Consider the following 20,219-nt stretch of genomic DNA (forward strand, 5'->3'; position numbering starts at 1 on the left):
AAGTATAGATCTCGTTATTAAGCAATATAATAGCACCGAGTTGCTCACAAAAACCCCCAATTTTCGGGGGGGGGGAAGAGGCGAAGTTCAGACTTCAGAAACTAACATAATGCCTGATGAATCAAAAAAGATTAAAAGCGATTGCTGGCTAATCGTGTTAACTTTTTAGCACCATATCAGCGAGAGACTATCTGCTAATCTCTTATTGCCTTTGTGCCGTGAACTACTCTGGGGATTGAGGTCTTTAATACCTATTGATTTGCTAAGGTGTGTGTAAGTTAGATGATTAGCCTGTTTTGTTTGCTCTGAGTGCTGCCAGATTTGTGTTCCTGCCCCCAAACAGTTGCCAGTATTGTTTTCAGGTTCATGCCTAGACAAAAAAAAAAAAAAAAAACAAGAAAAAAACAAGAAAAAAACAGAGAGACAGAAAAGAAAAAAAAGTCTTGTTTATTACTGTGGTCGAGTAGCGCCCTCAACTGGTATTTCCTACAGCTTACACATTTGGACTTACTGGTTTTGACCAGTAATAATAATAATGTCATTCTGAGAGTTCACAGGGGACAATGTCAGACCTTGAAGTAAAGCCAAGACATTCCCTCTAAGTTTTCACAGTCTGTGTTCATGCAGTTAATGAAAATATATGTTTCCAAGGATACATTAAGACAAATTTTTCATAATATTTATTTATTAATTTATTTGTTTATGTTTACAGAGGGTAACTCAGTGAGCATTTGCCCTCATATCAGTAATCACGACATACTTTTACAGTAGGTTGCACATGTACTTAGTGTTGTCTTTAGAAACATACTTCTTGATGATGTATTCACGAGGGGTTGTGGGGATATGTGGACTTTTCTCTTAAAAAAAATAAAAGAAGCACAGAAATACTATAATAGCTATACCAGTATTCTCCAACACAGTGACGTCTCTGCCAGGGCCAATTTAGCAGAAGCAAGTTTTATTGTATGTAGTAAAACTATGACATGTGCAGCAAGCGTACTGACATTTGTGCAAAACAAAGAATGTATGAATGGTTGCATGCGCCAAATATAAACAGTCCATGTGTTCAACACTGACACGGTGTGGTTTGAACGTGTAACTTCAGAATGTAGTCATCCTCCACAGCCCACTGGATGGCTTTGGAAAATGTGAAGGATATACATTTTCAACATTTAACTGTATTTTCACAACTTTTACAACATTTTCTGTTGACAAAGACCTCCCCATTGGCATTCACGCAACACCAAAGTAATTAAATGGTAGATTTCTGTCATTTCAAACATTTACTTCTTGCAATTTAAGCCCATAGAGTCACGCTGACAGATATTTTTAATTTATTACAGCAGCATTTTATTATCATGTAGAAAAACTGAGACATACTTTTGAAATTGGGCTTCTTTTTCTGATATTAGATGTTTAATTGATTATAAGTGTAGTTACATTTCTGTACACTGTGGCCCGCAATATAAAATAAGTTTGACATCCCTAGCTATACAGCTAATAACATTTAATGGGACCCAAAAAGATTAATATGCATATTTGTCAAATTGTCAGTTGCTGTAATGAAATATTATTTACTGTATTTAAAAAAGTCAAGATTTTCCTATAATAGAATGTAAAATGTTATTGAATTATCCAAGACCATGTCCCCATGTTGCAGTTGTAATTAAGAATTGTCTTTGATCCCCTTAAAAGTACAGCCAGTGGGTATAGTGTTTTATACTATGTCTGGTTTCTGTCAGAAGTTATGTTGTTTTTGTGTGCTTGTGCTGTCCTAATATTTGCTTTATATTCCGTATGTACTTCATGCAACAGAAATTTCCCCTTAGGGTGTTAAGGGGTCATTCATCAACAGCTCTCCAGTGTATATAAACAGTAAATGAGTTCTCTCACTCACTCACACACACACACACACACACACACACACACACACACACACACACACACACACACACACACACACACACACACACACACACACAGCATACCATTTATTTCAGTGGAGTAAACACTATGATTTTAGTCTCAGCTTTCCATTTCTCAGCTCTGGGAAATGTATTATAGTATCATTTTACAATAATTAACATACTTTTGAATGGCTGCATTCAACAGTTACTCCATTTAATAAAACTAGTCACATTTAATGAATCAGGTTGTATAGTCTTGTAGTTTGTAAGGTGCTATTTGATCAACTGGGACCTCCTAATGTGTAATTTCACTCATTGTATTAATCCCAGTAGTGATACAATGTAGCCACACATTTTTATTTTTTAATTTTTTTTGTGCACTAAAAGTCTGTTTTTTCACAGATGATCTGTGCCTGAGTTTGGCACTTGTCCATCTGATCACGATTTGTGTGACATGTGATTGAGTCATGAGTTATTTGGAAATCACTTGTGGTCTCAAATCAAACTTACACAAGTATGTTGTGAAAACTTGAAAACTTTCCAGTTCAATAAAATACTTTTCACACATAATTTTACTTCTTACTTCAGTTTAATTAACTATTATGACTTTACCGCAAAGTATCCAGGTATACAGTAAAAGATGTAAAAGCAAGGATTAGAAAAAAATCTACAGTATCAGCATCAGAAAACTTGTACTTGTAGTACTCATTATTCATATTAGTGGTTAATGTAAATGAGAAAGGGTGATTTTGATTGAGTCACAAGATGTCTGGAAACCATTTGTGGTTCCATTTCCAACTTTCACAAGTATTGTGTAAAAACTCCAAAAAAAAGGTCCATATACACAAAAACAGTCACTTTAGAAAAGGAGGAGACATGCTGTGTATTACACTTAAATCAGTTTCTTTCATTTGAACAGTATTATACTGTGACACCTACAGTAAGAGAATGTAATAAGTCTATACAGTCTATTACTCTTAATCGCAGATGAAGATGGAAAAAACATTAGGTAATTATGATAATTCTTCACCACTGTTCACAACAGACAACCTACTGAGGAAAAACTGACCAACTTAATGGACTTTACAATCGTGGAGGTGTCTTATATCCTTTTGGGGTGGTTGACATTTTAAAATTTAAACAAAATGAACTGGTGAGCGTAAATGCAGGAGTTACATTGGTTTTATTTATAAATATCTAACGTCCAGTCCAGTTTACTGTGCCTGTGTGGTGAATGGTAAATGGACTGCGTCTTATATAGCACTTTTGTACTCTAGCTGAGCATTGAAATGTGCTTAGATAGAGCACTACTGTGATAGAGATCTACTGCATGCTGCTGTTTGATGCTCCAGGTGTGTAATAAATTCACAAGACAACCTTGTAGGAAGAGCAGGAAGCGGCAAACCAATAGCAGCTGTGTGAAACTATAGTGAGAGGTGTAAAATTTGTCATACATGAGAGGAATGCAGATCTCTATCGAAGTTGGCATCAGTCCAGCTGATGGGGTTTCTGTATTGTAAAACAAAAAATTGTCTATAATTGATATTAATAATCGTTTAATTTGAGTTATGGTTATTGACCAATTTTTCTAATTTTAATTCTTTATTGTTGCGTGTTATCCTGTGAAGTACTTTGCAACTGTGATGGCATGCCACACATGGTAAGCTCCACACCTCACCACCCGTTGATTCATCCATCCATCCATCCATTCGCTTCCGCTTATCCCTTTCAGGGTCGCGGGACCCGTTGATTCACTTTAGTTTAATTTACAGTCACTACTTTAATATATTCTACTTATTGTTCAATATTGTTTCTTTATTAAATGTATGTATTTTTCGATCACGCCTTCCAATGTTTATATGGCGTGCACACATATTAACCTTGCAAGGTCAAAGTTCTGTTTTATGTTATATTAATGCATCTTTCTTTGTTTGACTTACCTGGGGTTTGGCTTCTCCTCCTGTCTGGCAAAAGGTGTTTATCACTGACAGCCTAATTGGATAGAACCACATGCTTCATTGCCTGGGGGGTGGAGGGGGGGTGGGGTTTCATGTTTGTTTAATTGTTTTGTATTAGTTGGTTATATGGCAGCCAGTTTGTTTTCCCCCGTGTGTGTCATTTGGTTTAGCTAAACCAGCAGGTTAGTTTATCTTATGTTTGTTTGAGGTTTTGTTAATTATTATCTTGAGTTTAGTCTATTGAGTTGACCTCTTTTATTGCTCTGCCTGTTTAAGTTTTGGCTTTGTTAAATATATCTTCATGTTTTTGGGTCAATAAAACCCCCTTTTTGAATTAAAACACCTGTGTCCTTTATGCTTTACTGCTTGGTCCCTGACAGTAACATTGTTTTGAAAGGTGCTATATATATATATAAAATTATTATAGTACTTAAACTCTAATATAAATGGGAACACATACCGAAATATATTAGTTTAGTAGGAACAAGGGGAACATGCAAACTCTATAAACTGTTATGAAAATGTTACTTTGCCACAAAAAAAAAAAAAAAACACCAAGCAAAACCACTTGTGATCATAATTACATGCAACTGTTTTGGTTCTTCCTTGGGTTCATATGGATGGGTCCTCTTGTGTCTGTGGTGCAGAAAGGATGGCAAAGGGATACTGAACTCATAATGTTGTTTCCTCTTTATTTTGGTACAAAAATCATCATCATCTACAGTGTTTAATGCAACTGCAACATTCAGGACTCCAGCTTAGGATTAGTTAATGAAAGACTAATGTAACATAGGTTCTTACATCACAATGTTTTCAAACTCTTCCTTTATAAATTCTACTTCAAACCAATTGTGTGATCATATAGTGGCAGTAATATTTCATACAATACCTGACAAATAAGAGATGCTGCTTTTACTTTCTTTGACTAGCAACAACAAACCAATGTCTTTAATTTTGCTCGTATACAACACATGTATTGCCATTCTTTGTTATATGTAATGCAAATATTATTGCTGTTCTACAAAAACCTCATATCAGCATTTCGAGAACTAAGACCATTATTTTCACTTTATACTTGTGACCATACACTTCAAAATGGTTATCAGGCTGTAAATAGCGGTCCATAAGAACCAACATAGCCTTCTTTCCATGCAAATCCTTTTGTAAGAGCTAGAGCAAGTTTTTGTACAACATCAAATACAGCTTTTATTTAACAATGCCCACTTACTATACAAATCACATTACACAGCTGTCATCAGTAACGTGTTACGCAACGGCAACTTTCAGGTCTGTAAACAAGCATACAAGAAACCTTTAGTTTCTCCAGCTCCAGAATCCAAAATTAACCCTGTCAGGGCAATGGCTGCCCTCCATGGGGTTTTTTGTTTCCACAATTCATTGTATAAATGAAAACATATGGAAAGATAGCTGTAAATAACTCCATCCATTTTCTGCAACTCATCATGATTCGGGTTGTGTTTGCAGCAGTCTGAGCTGAGAAGCCCAGCCACCTCCTCCAGCTCATCCAGGGACACCAAGATGTGGGGAGATCTGGGTCTACCCCTGGGGTTCCGCTGAATAGGACTGCAATACCTGACTTAGCTGACTCAGCAGCATACTGTAAATAACAAATATGTGAAATCTTTACATCCAGTACAATACTGTGTATTGAGACTTTTTTAATTTACTTTTTTATTTTTTTATTTGTTTACAGCGCAGAAAATTATCAGAACATTTGTGGCAAAAATTCTTGGTTAATAAAATCAGCACTGATAGGCAGAAGGAGAACATGCAAATGCCATAAATTTATATAAAGATGTTGTTGTTCAACAAAAAGCAAGAAAAACTATGTGTGATTTAAGCAGCTATTGCAGAATTATATGCAACTGTTACAGTCCTTCTGAGGGTTTATGGTACATTATGGTGCCGAAAGGATGGTACAGTGACACTGGACTTTCTCTTACTTCCTTTTTATTCTTCTTCCTTCTTTATTATTCTAGCTATTTCTTCCTTTGTAGAAAGCAGAAATGAAATCCACACATGCAAAAAATGTTGTTGTTTTATAAAACGCAAGCAAAAGCAATTGTGATCATAGTCATAAGTATCTGTTTTTATTAGATCAGTGTATTACAGCGTATAATGGAAAAAATGTATCCCCTTGTTTTTAAATGTTCTTGGGGACTAGGGATCACAGTGTTGAAGCCTTGGTTACGGCCCTGCTGAAGTAGGCTACTTAGTTGGAAGTGGCTACAAGAAACGCGTTTACGTTTCTCCCCTTATTGTTGCCATGGAATCAAAGATAGAGTTCTCTGACATCAGAGCTTTTGGTTGTCATATGATCTGATTCAGTTCCACTTTCTGCTTTGATGTCTCACCAGCAGGGTTAGCTGTCTCACAGCCTCATACAAATTTACGCAAAACACAACAAAACAAAAAACTTTTAGTAGCCTAACTAGAAAGAAACGTTTTAGAACCTAACATTAACATTAAGAGAGAATATAATAATAGGAGACACAGCGTTGGAAAACACAGAGAAGTTTAACAACCTGAAAAAGCTCAAGGACTCAAGCATTATGGAACTGCCACAGTCATCGGCAGCTAACACGTCTAAATCCTGCTGTGAAGCCGTAGCCTGGGCAGACAGGAACCAGCACCCACAGGAAAATAAATTGTCGGGAGCTACCTCGTTGGAAGATGCAGCAGAGTTGATCATCACGGAGAGGCACAAGGACTCTGCTGTTATGGAGCCACTGCAGGCACTTGATGCTGATGAGCCAAAGCCCAACTGTGAAGCTGCAGCCGGGGCAGGCGGGGACCAGCAGCTGTCAGAGACCATAACACGTCCCGAAGGTTTGTTACAAGAAAAAGTAGGTCCGAAAAACAGAGCAGAGTCTGAAGTTCATGAATCGGTTACAGACGCACCTGCTGTGGAACTGACATCATCATCAGCTGCGGCTGATAAATGTGCCTCCACCACATCAGACCAGAGCAAACAGCACCTGGCGTTTGTCTGCGATGTGACCTTCATGGTGCTCAAAGACTGTGGAGCTATAGGTCCCCACACCGATACCAAGCAGGAGTGGGAAGCTCCCGTTGGATGCCTGGCGGCCCAGACGATGAACGGACTCCGCATCTCGTCGAAATTCTGTCCTGACAAGAAACTCGTTAAAAAAGTCTCCAAAGCGGTTTTAAAAGACCTAAAGAAGACATTCAGTCGTGAACAGCTTGAGTCTGTGCTAGTAATGCAGGATCCAGCCATGGAAATCGCAATCGTCAAGTCAATAAAATCCCACATGATAGAGATAGCTCCTCGCCATCAGAAAAGGAAAAAGTACCTGGGGATGCTTAAAAGCACACTGAAAGTCTTCATCTTCTTGTCATCCTTCTCGGTGGCTCTTGTCGTAATCGCGATCATTTTTTTCTGATGTCCATCTGCAGGAGAAGAAGGCCAACAGCAAGAGTCTATAAAAGGTCCGCATACTTATGGGCTACCTTTAAGGGTCTGGTTTGGAGTGTCACCCTCCTCATGGCAATCATTAAATATAAAAACTATTCCAGATGAGTTTTCAAATTTGCCAGTTATATATTTTTCATAAATCATGCCTGTTCATTATTTTATATTTTTATACTTCTGTTGAATATTGTAATATTGTATTAACATGGTATTCATCTATTATATTAATTATAGTTGTATCTATAGTAGAAGTCCCTGCTTGATCAGTTAAAAAAACAAAACAGAGAATTCTAAAAAGCTTGAAAGTTTGGTATGACCACCTTTATTCTTCAACACAGTCTGGAGAGCATTCTGGAATTATCTTAAGTAGTCATCAGGAATAATCCTTCAGTTTCCCAAAAGACATTTAAAGATCTTCTTTGGATGTGGGCTGCCTTTAGTAAGATTCTTTGTCTGCATGATCTCACACTGCTTCAGTATTGCGGGGTCTGGGCTCTGGGGAGGCCAGTCCATAACTAATGGTGCTCTGTTGTGTGTTTTTGCATCCAGGTATGTTTTTACTGTGTTTGGGATCATTGTCATCCAGAAAAATTAAGCTGTCGTGTATTATATGACTTCCAGATGGTATTGCTTGGTGGATAAAATTTTGATGATACTTTTCAGTGTTCATAATTTCATGAAATGCAGCCCCAAACCATGACAGAGCATCCACTGTGCTTTAAGGTTGGCTGTACAACACTCACTGCTGTATCTCTCACTTGACTTTCTTTGTACATAGCCCTCACAAGTTGACCAAAAATTTTAAATTTGCTTTGATCACTTCATCAGACCTGGATTTTCAGCCCAGTTCCTGTGTAATTTGGCATACATTAGCTTTTTCTCACTGTTTTGCTCCCTAAGAACTGTCTCTTGACAGGCACCCTGCCACTAAGAGCATTTCTGTGAGGCTTCAGTTAACAGTACCTAGATCAACTCAAAGGCCAGATGTGTATTTCAGGTCTTTTTTCTGGCCTTTATAAATATTTTTTTCCTATTTCTTAAGTACATACGTTTAGATACTGTTCATCTGCTGTAGACAGTTTTTAGAGGCCTGACATTCCAGTTTTCTTAATTCTTTACTGCACACCTTGCTGAGATATGCCTTTTTTGGCCAATATCTTTTTGTGAATTCCTTTTTGTTAGTTCAAAGATACTATTTTATGCCTGTGAGACCGGTTATCTTTGGAAGATTCAACTAAACAAATGGGAACAAACTGCCTAAATATAACACTTAAAATAGATTCTTTGCTAAGTTTCCTGTTACATAACATAACACTGATTGATCCCTTAGGTTTGGAGCTGTTTTTTTTTTTTATCCTTGAGTGATTCATTGGTCAGTGATTAGTCAGTAAACAAAAAAGTTCCTCTGAAAATAGTCAGACACAAGTACTGGACTGAGAATGATTGCAAAAGCAGCCAATGTTCAAAGAAAATTGAAAAATCTTCAGAAAGCCTCAAGAACTGTTGCTCAAGACCACCAGAACAAAACAATATCTGGCTTTTCATAAATATAATAATATCTGCTTCTGCACAGTACTGCATGTCCTTTACTTTATGGGGTGTCCATTGTGAATTGAAACAACTAAATGATGGGGTATCAAATCTTTAACTAAAAGCAAATTTAAACTTCCGGTCAGTGGAAGTATCAAAATAAAAGCTTCCTGCAATGCTCGGCTCCTATGCAAAGTGTCAGTCAGGAACGCCGGGATCTGTACCCCTGAGACTGTGCCATTATGTGCAAAGATCCATTAAAAACACTGGAAAGAGTTACAACAACGTCTGCAACACGACAACACGACCATAACTCCACAACATTACTCGGTAGGTTTTTTTCACTGAGCAATTTGGAGAGACTATTGTCAGTGTTAGCTAACATTTACCGCGCATAGGTGAGCTTTTCTAAGTTGGGTACCTTGATTAACATGCATACGACGTAACTACAAGACCCATGCTTTTCTTCTGTGGTGGACGTTAGTCTTAGACCTCTTCATAAAGCACAATTTATTAATTTATTAACTATTTGAGTTCTACTGTACTAGGTCCTCCTGGGCTTTATAGTGATATCACATTTGTGGAGGTTTGACTACTAGCATCATGGAGTTTACTTTTAAAAGGAGGACATTAGTAGTTTCAAAAATAATTATGGCATCAATAAGGAAGTGATATTTGTGTACACATACACACATGTATATGTATATATGTATGTATGTATGTATGTGTGTATATATATATATATATATATATATATGTTAGGGGTGCAACGATGCTCGTATCGATATTGAACCGTTCGATACGGTGCTTTCGGTTCGGGACGCATATGTATGGAACAATACAAAATTTGTAATTTATTTTATCAACTTTCCTTCTGACGATGCTGTCTGTGTTGAGCGCTCAGTGAATCTACGTTCGACTACTCCGCCTAGGCTGCACTGTCGAGCGCAAATCCACTGAGCGTTCAACACAGACAGCATCGTCAGAAGGAAGAGCGCAGGGCAAGCTAGCGAGACAGAAGTTAAGCTCTCCTTGCAACATGGCAAATTGAACCTCCCCACCCTCATTCAGATCTGGCATTTGGAATTATTTTGGTTTTCATGTGACGTATGACCCTGAAGGTAAGCGAGTCATAGACTAGAGTAAAACAGTATGTTGGATGTGCCACGCAATGAGGGCGTCACCCGTCACTATGGCAACATAAACAAAACATAACTGTACAAACAGAACCCCGAACAGCCCCGACCCGCTACATAGCCCCCACCTAAGGGGTCAGTCGTCCCCGACGACCCCATTGCCCCACACAAAGTCCTGCAAATGTCCAGGTGCCTTCTTTTGGCGCACCGGCCGGTCACGACCGGTGGGGGAAAAGTCACTCGGGTCAGAACATGGGGTGCCACCATCATCCCACTTCTGACACCAGTGTGGCGAGCTCAGACAAGGAGGAGACGGAGGTGTCGTTTGGTCTTGCTTCCCGTGAGCTAGCCAGGGAGCACAGCCGTTTATTGACATCTGCAGAAGAACACTGCCGCTAGCTAACTGCTCAGCGCGGCAACCGCACAGCAACAACAACAACACACAGGGCGCCCCCTGACCCCAGAAGGACACACCGTCACAGCGAGAGGGCGTCACCCGTCACTATGGCAACATAAACAAAACATAACTGTATAAACAGAAGCCCGAACAGCCCTGACCCGCTACAATATGCTGCTGAGAATATAGCCCAGAAGAAGCGTATAGTATAGCTTTTATTTTGGAAAGAGCCATTTCTCTGTAATAAACTCTCTTTTCCCAAGATGAGTGATTCCTCAATCAGATACAGGGCTTGCAAAATCGCTAGCTCGACGTCCCGGCGCACCAATTCCTCTGACATCGTCTTATCAATCGTTAGCTTACTATGCAAACATGACAAGTGAAATCTCCCGCAGCAAGCTTAAACATGTGAGAGGTTGATCGCGCAGAGAATCGCTGACTGTTATGTGTGTGTGTGTAAAAGCAGCAGGATATATATTTTAGTTCTGCTGAGCCAAATAAGACAGGTCAGGGTGAAGAAGTGACAGCCAAAGAAAAGCTTACCACAAAACGGAAAAGTTATGACAAATCAGATAAGGCAAAAAGAAAGTGCAGCTTTATGGTTTCATGGACAAAAGAATTTCTGTGGCTGCAATATGACGAGCTATATAACCGGGGCTGCACATAAGTGGTCCGCAGGTGCGCATTCGCTGTCAAAAAAACCCCCAAAAACGCGCACAAGATATGAAGTTGCAACGCATGTTTGCATACATAAGATTTTCTGAAGGAGGACAGACATTTGTTTAAAACTCTTAAAGATGTCGAAGAAGCTCCTTTAAGCAATTACTTTGGTGTTCCTCCACCTCCAAAGAAATGTCAGAAGGAGTCCGAACCACAAAATAAGCACGTATTCTCGGGAAAGTGGTTGCAGGAGGTGAGCTGGCTTCAAACAAATGACAGAGATGTGGTGCGGAATGTGCCGTGAAAATCCCACTCTAGCGGACAAAAACAGTGCTTTTTATATGGACGCAAACGCGCGTTGCAACTTCTTATCTGGTGCGCGTCTTTTATTCTGACAGCGAATGCGCACATGCAGACCACTTATGTGCACCCTTGTAAATAACATAATGTTCTGCCGGGTGTGTTGTTGGTTTTCTCTCGATTTCTGAGTCGACAAGCGCCTTTGTTACTGGAACCAGTCATTTTAAGAAAGGCCCCCATTAGAACCCATGAGAAATGCAAGAAATGCATTATTGCTCAGTCTGCAATATCTTTCCCAGAACAAACACCAATTGCAAATAACATACTAAAAATAAACCTGAAAAATCTGTTTAGAACAGTGTACTATGTTGCAAAGAGTGAACTACCACTGGCAAAATTTAGCAGTCTTTGCAAACTTCAAAAAGCAAATGGCCTAGATCTTGGTTCCACTTGTCTCTTACCCGTGACTTCAGTGGAAATTTCAAATTCAGGATCTGATGCAGACTGATTCATGTCCTACACAGTTCTTACAAGTTCATAGAAATTTCTGTTCAATTAGAACCAAGTATTTGAGTTGATGATTGTAATTTTTATACAATGTTGTAATTTGTTTTTCAACAATTTTTTGATTAATGTTTTGTTTCCTTTACAATATTATACTTTAATGTATAATATTGTAAAGGAAACAAAACAGGAAACAAAACATCAATCAAAAAATTGCTTTCTTTTTTATTCGGGCTACTTACATTTATTTTGGGCTACCAAAAACTGAAGTGTTCCTGCCTGAAGGGCTACCAGGGATTTTGAAATTTTGAGAGCCCTGAGATATATTTATTTTTTTAATTACTTTTGTTTCAGCAACATTAAATTTAAAAACTGTACTTTTGAGTTAAAATATATATTTATAATTTTAATAAATGACAAATTAAAAAGGTCGTGACACCAAAGTATCAAACCGAACCGTGAATTTTGTGTATCGTTGCACCCCTAATATATATATATATATATTTTGTGTATCGTTTCACCCCTAAGATATATATATATAACACCCAGCACGCCCCTGCGGGCGGTTTATCCTTCAAGCTCGGGTCCTCTACCAGAGGCCTGGGAGCTTGAGGGTCCTGCGCAGTATCTTAGCTGTTCCCAGGACTGCGCTCTTCTGGACAGAGATCTCCGATGTTGTTCCCGGGATCTACTGGAGCCACTCGCCTAGCTTGGGAGTCACCGCACCTAGCGCTCCGATTACCACGGGGACCACCGTTACCTTCACCCTCCACATCCTCTCGAGCTCTTCTCTGAGCCCTTGGTATTTCTCCAGCTTCTCGTGTTCCTCCTTCCTGATATTGCTGTCATTCGGAACCGCTACATCAATCACTACGGCCGTCTGCTTCTGTTTGTCTACCACCACTATGTCCGGTTGGTTAGCCACCACCATTTTGTCCGTCTGTATCTGGAAGTCCCACAGGATCTTAGCTCGGTCATTCTCCACCACCCTTGGGGGCATCTCCCATTTTGACCTGGGGACTTCCAGGTTATACTTGGCACAGATGTTCCTGTACACTATGCCGGCCACTTGGTTATGGCGTTCCATGTATGCCTTGCCTGCTAGCATCTTGCACCCTGCTGTTATGTGCTGGATTGTCTCTGGGGCATCTTTACACAGCCTGCACCTGGGGTCTTGCCTGGTGTGATAGACCCCAGCCTCTATGGATCTTGTGCTCAGAGCTTGTTCTTGTGCTGCCATGATTAGTGCCTCTGTGCTGTCTTTCAGTCCAGCTTTGTCCAGCCACTGGTAGGATTTCTGGATATCAGCCACCTCCTCTATCTGCCGGTGGTACATACCGTGCAGGGGCCTGTCCTTCCATGATGGTTCCTCGTCTCCCTCCTCTTTCTTGGGTTTCTGCTGCCTGAGGTATTCACTGAGCACTCGGTCAGTTGGGGCCATCTTCCCAATGTATTCTTGGATGTTCGTTGTCTCATCCTTGACTGTGGTGCTGACACTCACCAGTCCCCGGCCCCCTTCCTTCCGCTTAGCGTACAGCCTCAGGGTGCTGGACTTGGGGTGAAACCCTCCATGCATGGTAAGGAGCTTTCTTGTCTTTATGTCAGTGGCTTCTATCTCCGCCTTTGGCCAGCCTATTACCCCAGCAGGGTACCTGATCACGGGCAGGGCGTACGTGTTGATGGCCCGGATCTTGTTCTTACCATTCAGCTGACTCCTCAGGACTTGCCTGACCCTCTGCAGGTACTTGGTGGTTGCAGCCTTTCTAGCGGCCTCTTCATGGTTCCCATTTGCCTGCGGGATCCCCAGGTACTTGTAACTGTCCTCTATCTCTGCAATGTTGCCTTCTGGTAGTTCAATCCCCTCAGTTCTGACTACCTTCCCTCTCTTTGTTACCATCCGACTACACTTCTCCAGTCCGAACAACATTCCAATGTCATTGCTGTATAGCCTGGTAGTGTGGATCAGTGAATCGATGTCTCGTTCACTCTTGGCATACAGCTTGATGTCATCCATGTACAGGAGGTGGCTGACAACTGCTCCGTTCCGTAGTCGGTATCCGTAGCCAGTCTTGTTAATGATCTCACTGAGGGGGTTCAGGCCTATGCAGAACAGCAGTGGGGACAGAGCATCTCCTTGGTAGATCCCGCACTTGATGGTGACTTGTGCTATGGGCTTGGAGTTGGCCTCTAGTGTTGTACGCCACATCCCCATTGAGTTCCTGATGAAGGCTCTTAGGGTCCCATTGATCTTGTACAATTCTAGGCATTCCAGTATCCAGCTGTGGGGCATTGAATCATAGGCCTTCTTGTAATCAATCCAGGCAGTGCACAGGTTGGTCAGTCTGGTCTTGCAGTCTCGGCTGACTGTTCTGTCTACCAGTAGCTGGTGTTTTGCGCCTCTGGTATTCTTGCCAATTCCTTTCTGTGTCCCGCTCATGTATTGACCCATGTGCCTGTTCATCTTAGCCGATATGATGCCTGACAGGAGCTTCCATGTAGTACTGAGGCAGGTTATTGGTCGGTAGTTGGATCCCTTCTTGGGGTCCTTGGGGATCAGGACCGTCCGACCTTCGGTTAGCCATTCCGGGTGTCTCTCGTTAACTAGCAGCTGGTTCATTTGTGCTGCCAGACGCTCGTGGAGTGCAGTCAGCTTCTTCAGCCAGTAGGCGTGAACCATGTCGGGCCCTGGTGCTGTCCAACTCTTCATACTGGAGACCCTTTCTTGGATATCTGCCACTGTGATGGTTACTGGACCCTGTTCAGGGAGGTCGCTATGGTCTGCCCTCAGATCCACTAGCCACTGAGCATTGCCGTTATGGGTTGCGTCCTTCTCCCATATGCTCTTCCAGTATTGCTCCGTCTCCAGCCTTGGTGGTGCTGTTCTCTTATTATTATTGTTCCCTTGCCACTGAGAGTACACCTTTGCTGGTTCTGTGGAGAACAGCTGGTTTATTCTCCTGCCTTCTATCTCTCTGGTGTACCTCCTCAAGCGGCTGGCCAAGGCTGTGAGTCTTTGCTTGGCAGTTTCCAAGGCCTCAGGTATGGACAGCTTGCTGTATTTCTTATGCACCTTCTTTGTCGCACCTTTCTGCAACTCCGTTAGTTGGCTAACCTCCCTCCATGTATATGTATATATATATGTGTATATACACACACATATATATATATATATATATATATGTATATAGAGGCTGGGGTCTATCACACCAGGCAAGACCCCAGGTGTAGGCTGTGTAAAGATGCCCCAGAGACAATCCAGCACATAACAGCAGGGTGCAAGATGCTAGCAGGCAAGGCATACATGGAACGCCATAACCAAGTGGCCGGCATAGTGTACAGGAACATCTGTGCCGAGTATAACCTGGAAGTCCCCAGGTCAAAATGGGAGATGCCCCCAAGGGTGGTGGAGAATGACCGAGCTAAGATCCTGTGGGACTTCCAGATACAGACGGACAAAATGGTGGTGGCTAACCAACCGGACATAGTGGTGGTAGACAAACAGAAGAAGATGGCCGTAGTGATCGATGTAGCGGTTCCGAATGACAGCAATATCAGGAAGAAGGAACACGAGAAGCTGGAGAAATACCAAGGGCTCAGAGAAGAGCTCGAGAGGATGTGGAGGGTGAAGGTAATGGTGGTCCCCGTGGTAATCGGAGCACTAGGTGCGGTGACTCCCAAGCTAGGTGAGTGGCTCCAGCAGATCCCGGGAACAACATCGGAGATCTCTGTCCAGAAGAGCGCAGTCCTGGGAACAGCTAAGATACTGCGCAGGACCCTCAAGCTCCCAGGCCTCTGGTAGAGGACCCGAGCTTGAAGGATAAACCACCCGCAGGGGCGTGCTGTTTTTTTTTTTTTTATATGTATATGTATACATATATATATATATATATATATATATATATATATATATATATATATATATATATATATATAGCAGATATTGTGTTTCATTAGCTTAAAGTCAACTTGTTTCTTAACTATGAAATTCTTTAGTTCAGTAGGACTTCAGAAATGTACAGTAGATTTAAACCTTTCAAAACAGAAACTTTTATTCATTGTTACTTGCAGTGGACAGCAGGAGTTACTTAACTCAACATATTTCCACACTTGAAGCAGAGTGAGGCAGAAGGGATTTTACTTAGAATTGTAGTTCTGGTAGTCAGACTGTCAGGGGACGAGGTAGAGGAGGGCCTGACATTAGAGTAGGAAGGTTAAAGTTCATGGAAAGACTTGGCAACTTTTGAGGAGCCTGAGCAGGGACACAGGACCTCTTACATCCATTATTGCTAAGAAGCAATGTGCAACCATTGCTTCTGAAGTCTTTTTGTCTTGTAGCCATTTTCAGTCAAATTCACACATACATAAATATAGAGTTATATAATCAGGTTGATAGCTATTTATTTAGTTTATTTATATAATTAGTATTATATTTGCTGTATTTTTGAAGTGCATTTCTCTGCACCTCTTCTTTATGAATTTATTTTGAAGCCTACTGAAATTGGGTTGAAACTGTTTTTAGTAAGAAAATGAAAACAAGACTACGCTAACCACAAACACCTGTGATTGCCTAACAGTAAATAACCATGTTTATAACAAAAATCTAGACCTTGCAAGCCAGAGGCAGGTGCTGTCTGAAGGCAGCTAAAACCACTGTAGAGCTAAAAACATTGTTCAGCATATCGATGGTCACAGCATGACTCAGATGCTCAAAGATCTTGATATATTGGGTCCTAGTTTTGAAAAGAATAAAGCCTTCAGGCTAGTGCCTGAAGAGCCCTTTTATTTTTAACAGAGAGCAACAAGGCTGCCTCAATCTACCAAGACCATGGAAGGCCTGTATAGAATGGCAGATGATTTCCTTTGCAAGTCATTGCCCTGTACTCCAGTTTGTACCAGGGAAACCAAACCACACAACCTCAGAGCCCTAGTAGTGTATTTTGGATGTTGTTGATTTGCCTCAACTAAGTCTCCTCAAAACCAGAGCTTTCATCTCCCTGAAAGTCTGTCTGGTTGTCCTCCACCTCATCTCCTAACAGCACTAAGGATGACCCCATCCTTCCACAATTCTGAATAAATCCCTTCTGCTTGACTCACATCTCTGTCATATCATGAGTGATGTGACCTAACAACCCAGCTTGAGTTAACTATAAGGTGTGCAGCATGCAGTTTAATCAGAGAGCTTGAGTATGTTTGATGGGATGAGTATGTTTTAATATTTATAAAATGAATTTTACCACAAACCCACACCAAAGTCATTAGAATATCATTACACTACATTGTTTCATGATCCACAATGATCCACATTGCTACAGATCTGATGGCCACTACAAGGCACAGACAATAAAAGATACTCTTCTTCTTGAATTTATTACAAAATGTAACTTCTTACAAGTGTCTGATTTAAAAGAAATGACCACTTCCTTGCTAAAAGGAAAATGAAATTCCAGCCATTGACCATTTCCTTGTTTTGGATTTTAGAATTTGATGCATTTACCTTAAAAAAGTAATCATTAAATCAAAAGGTAAATGAGATAAAAGAAAAATGCATATAATTTCAAGACAATTTGATCTCAGGTTAAAATAACATTTTTAGTTTCCTATAGCTTGCTAATGTTTGGGTTCATACAGGGAGTGCAGAATTATTAGGCAAATGAGTATTTTGTCCACATCATCCTCTTCATGCATGTTGTCTTACTCCAAGCTGTATAGGCTCGAAAGCCTACTACCAATTAAGCATATTAGGTGATGTGCAACTCTGTAATGAGAAGGGGTGTGGTCTAATGACATCAACACCCTATATCAGGTGTGCATAATTATTAGGCAACGTCCTTTCCTTTGGCAAAATGGGTCAAAAGAAGGACTTGACTCAGAAAAGTCAAAAATAGTGAGATATCTTGCAGAGGGATGCAGCAGTCTCAAAATTGCAAAGCTTCTGAAGCGTGATCATCGAACAATCAATCATTCAAAATAGTCAACAGGGTCGCAAGAAGCGTGTGGAAAAACCAAGGCGCAAAATAACTGCCCATGAACTGAGAAAAGTCAAGCGTGCAGCTGCCAAGATGCCACTTGCCACCAGTTTGGCCATATTTCAGAGTTGCAACATCACTGGAGTGCCCAAAAGCACAAGGTGTGCAATACTCAGAGACATGGCCAAGGTAAGAAAGGCTGAAAGACGACCACCACTGAACAAGACACACAAGCTGAAACGTCAAGACTGGGCCAAGAAATATCTCAAGACTGGTTTTTCTAAGGTTTTATGGACTGATGAAATGAGAGTGAGTCTTGATGGGCCAGATGGATGGGCCCGTGGCTGGATTGGTAAAGGGCAGAGAGCTCCAGTCCGACTCAGACGCCAGCAAGGTGGAGGTGGAGTACTGGTTTGGGCTGGTATCATCAAAGATGAGCTTGTGGGGCCTTTTCGGGTTGAGGATGGAGTCAAGCTCAACTCCCAGTCCTACTGCCAGTTTCTGGAAGACACCTTCTTCAAGCAGTGGTACAGGAAGAAGTCTGCATCCTTCAAGAAAAACATGATTTTCATGCAGGACAATGCTCCATCACACCCGTCCAAGTACTCCACAGCGTGGCTGGCAAGAAAGGGTATAAAAGAAGAAAAACTAATGACATGGCCTCCTTGTTCACCTGATCTGAACCCCATTGAGAACCTGTGGTCCATCATCAAATGTGAGATTTACAAGGAGGGAAAACAGTACATCTCTCTGAACAGTGTCTGGGAGGCTGTGGTTGCTGCTGCACGCAATGTTGATGGTGAACAGATCAAAACACTGACAGAATCCATGGATGGCAGGCTTTTGAGTGTCCTTGCAAAGAAAGGTGGCTATATTGGTCGCTGATTTGCTTTTGTTTTGTTTTTGAATGTCAGAAATGTATATTTGTGAATGTGGAGATGTTATATTGGTGTCACTGGTAAAAATAAATAATTGAAATGGGTATATATTTGTTTTTTGTTAAGTTGCCTAATAATTATGCACAGTAATAGTCACCTGCACACACAGATATCCCCCTAAAATAGCTAAAACTAAAAACAAACTAAAAACTACTTCCAAAAACATTCAGCTTTGATATTAATGAGTTTTTTGGGTTCATTGAGAACATGGTTGTTGTTCAATAATAAAATTATTCCTCAAAAATACAACTTGCCTAATAATTCTGCACTCCCTGTATTATTAGACATGTTTTCTTTTCTGGCTTGGTGCTACTATTGAATGTAGCTGTCATTAATGTGGAAAGTAGTCTTTTAACAGGCCTGCATAGTGTGAGGAATATATGCCACGTGTCATAACATCCATTACTGTCACAAGCGATGGCGGGACTCAAGCACAGAGCAGGGTTCAGTTCCAAACACAAAGTTTATTTACATAATCACCAGGTGCAGAATATATACAGTGGGGGAAATTCGGGGTTCCTATGGTCCAGGGGGAAATCCGGGAAGGGGAAGCTCTCTCACACTCGCTCTCTTCTTTACACTCCAACTTACACACGTCCACAAAGCGGTTAGGTTACGGGACTGGGAAAACTATACACAAGAGAGATGGGTTACGCAGAATCACAGACTAACACAAGAAAACTTCACTGAGGCTAGAGTGGCTCACTAACGTGTCTCACACAATCATCCAGCGATGAGACTGTCTGCGTTCCGGCCTTAAATGGCAAACACATAATGGCAGTGTGATGGCCAACAGGTGTGTGGGCCAAGGGCGGGAGCCCGCAGTGAGCTCCGCCCAGGTGGAGTGGCGAGAGAAAGAGGGAGAGAGTAAACAAAAACACAAGTAACCTTGCGGGGCCGGCCGGGCAGACATGGGGACCATGACAAGTATGGTGATGACATATATTTCTGTTTTCATTTAAAAAGCTACTGTTGTTGTGATTTAGTGCTATATGATTAAAATTAGTGTCCCAACCCTAAAATAGGCCTCACACATTTCTTTTTTTTAAATAATATTCCAAAACAAAAAATAAATTGCACTCACTTGACACTTTGAACTGCCTTTTCCTTTCAGAACTTTCTTAATTTGTGGCATAGATTCAACAAGGTGCTGGAAGTTCCTTAGAGATTTTGGTCCGTATTGACATGATGGCATCATACAAATGCTGCACATCTCAACCTGACTGAAATCCTGTGGTGGGACTGTAAGACCAGGCTGCACATGAATAAGATAAGACAAGATAAGATGAACCTTTATTAATCATACACGTGTGAAATTTTGGTGGTCACAGCAGAAAGTGCAAGTTAAGAACAGTAAAAATTAAGGGAAAAAAACCCCCCAATAAAATAAGATAAGATAGAATAACATGCTATACAAAACAGAATAAAATAAAATACTATGTACAATACAATAAGTACTATACACATAG

Source organism: Maylandia zebra, linkage group LG13 (genome assembly GCF_041146795.1).
Source record: "Maylandia zebra isolate NMK-2024a linkage group LG13, Mzebra_GT3a, whole genome shotgun sequence".
NCBI lineage: Eukaryota > Metazoa > Chordata > Actinopteri > Cichliformes > Cichlidae > Maylandia > Maylandia zebra.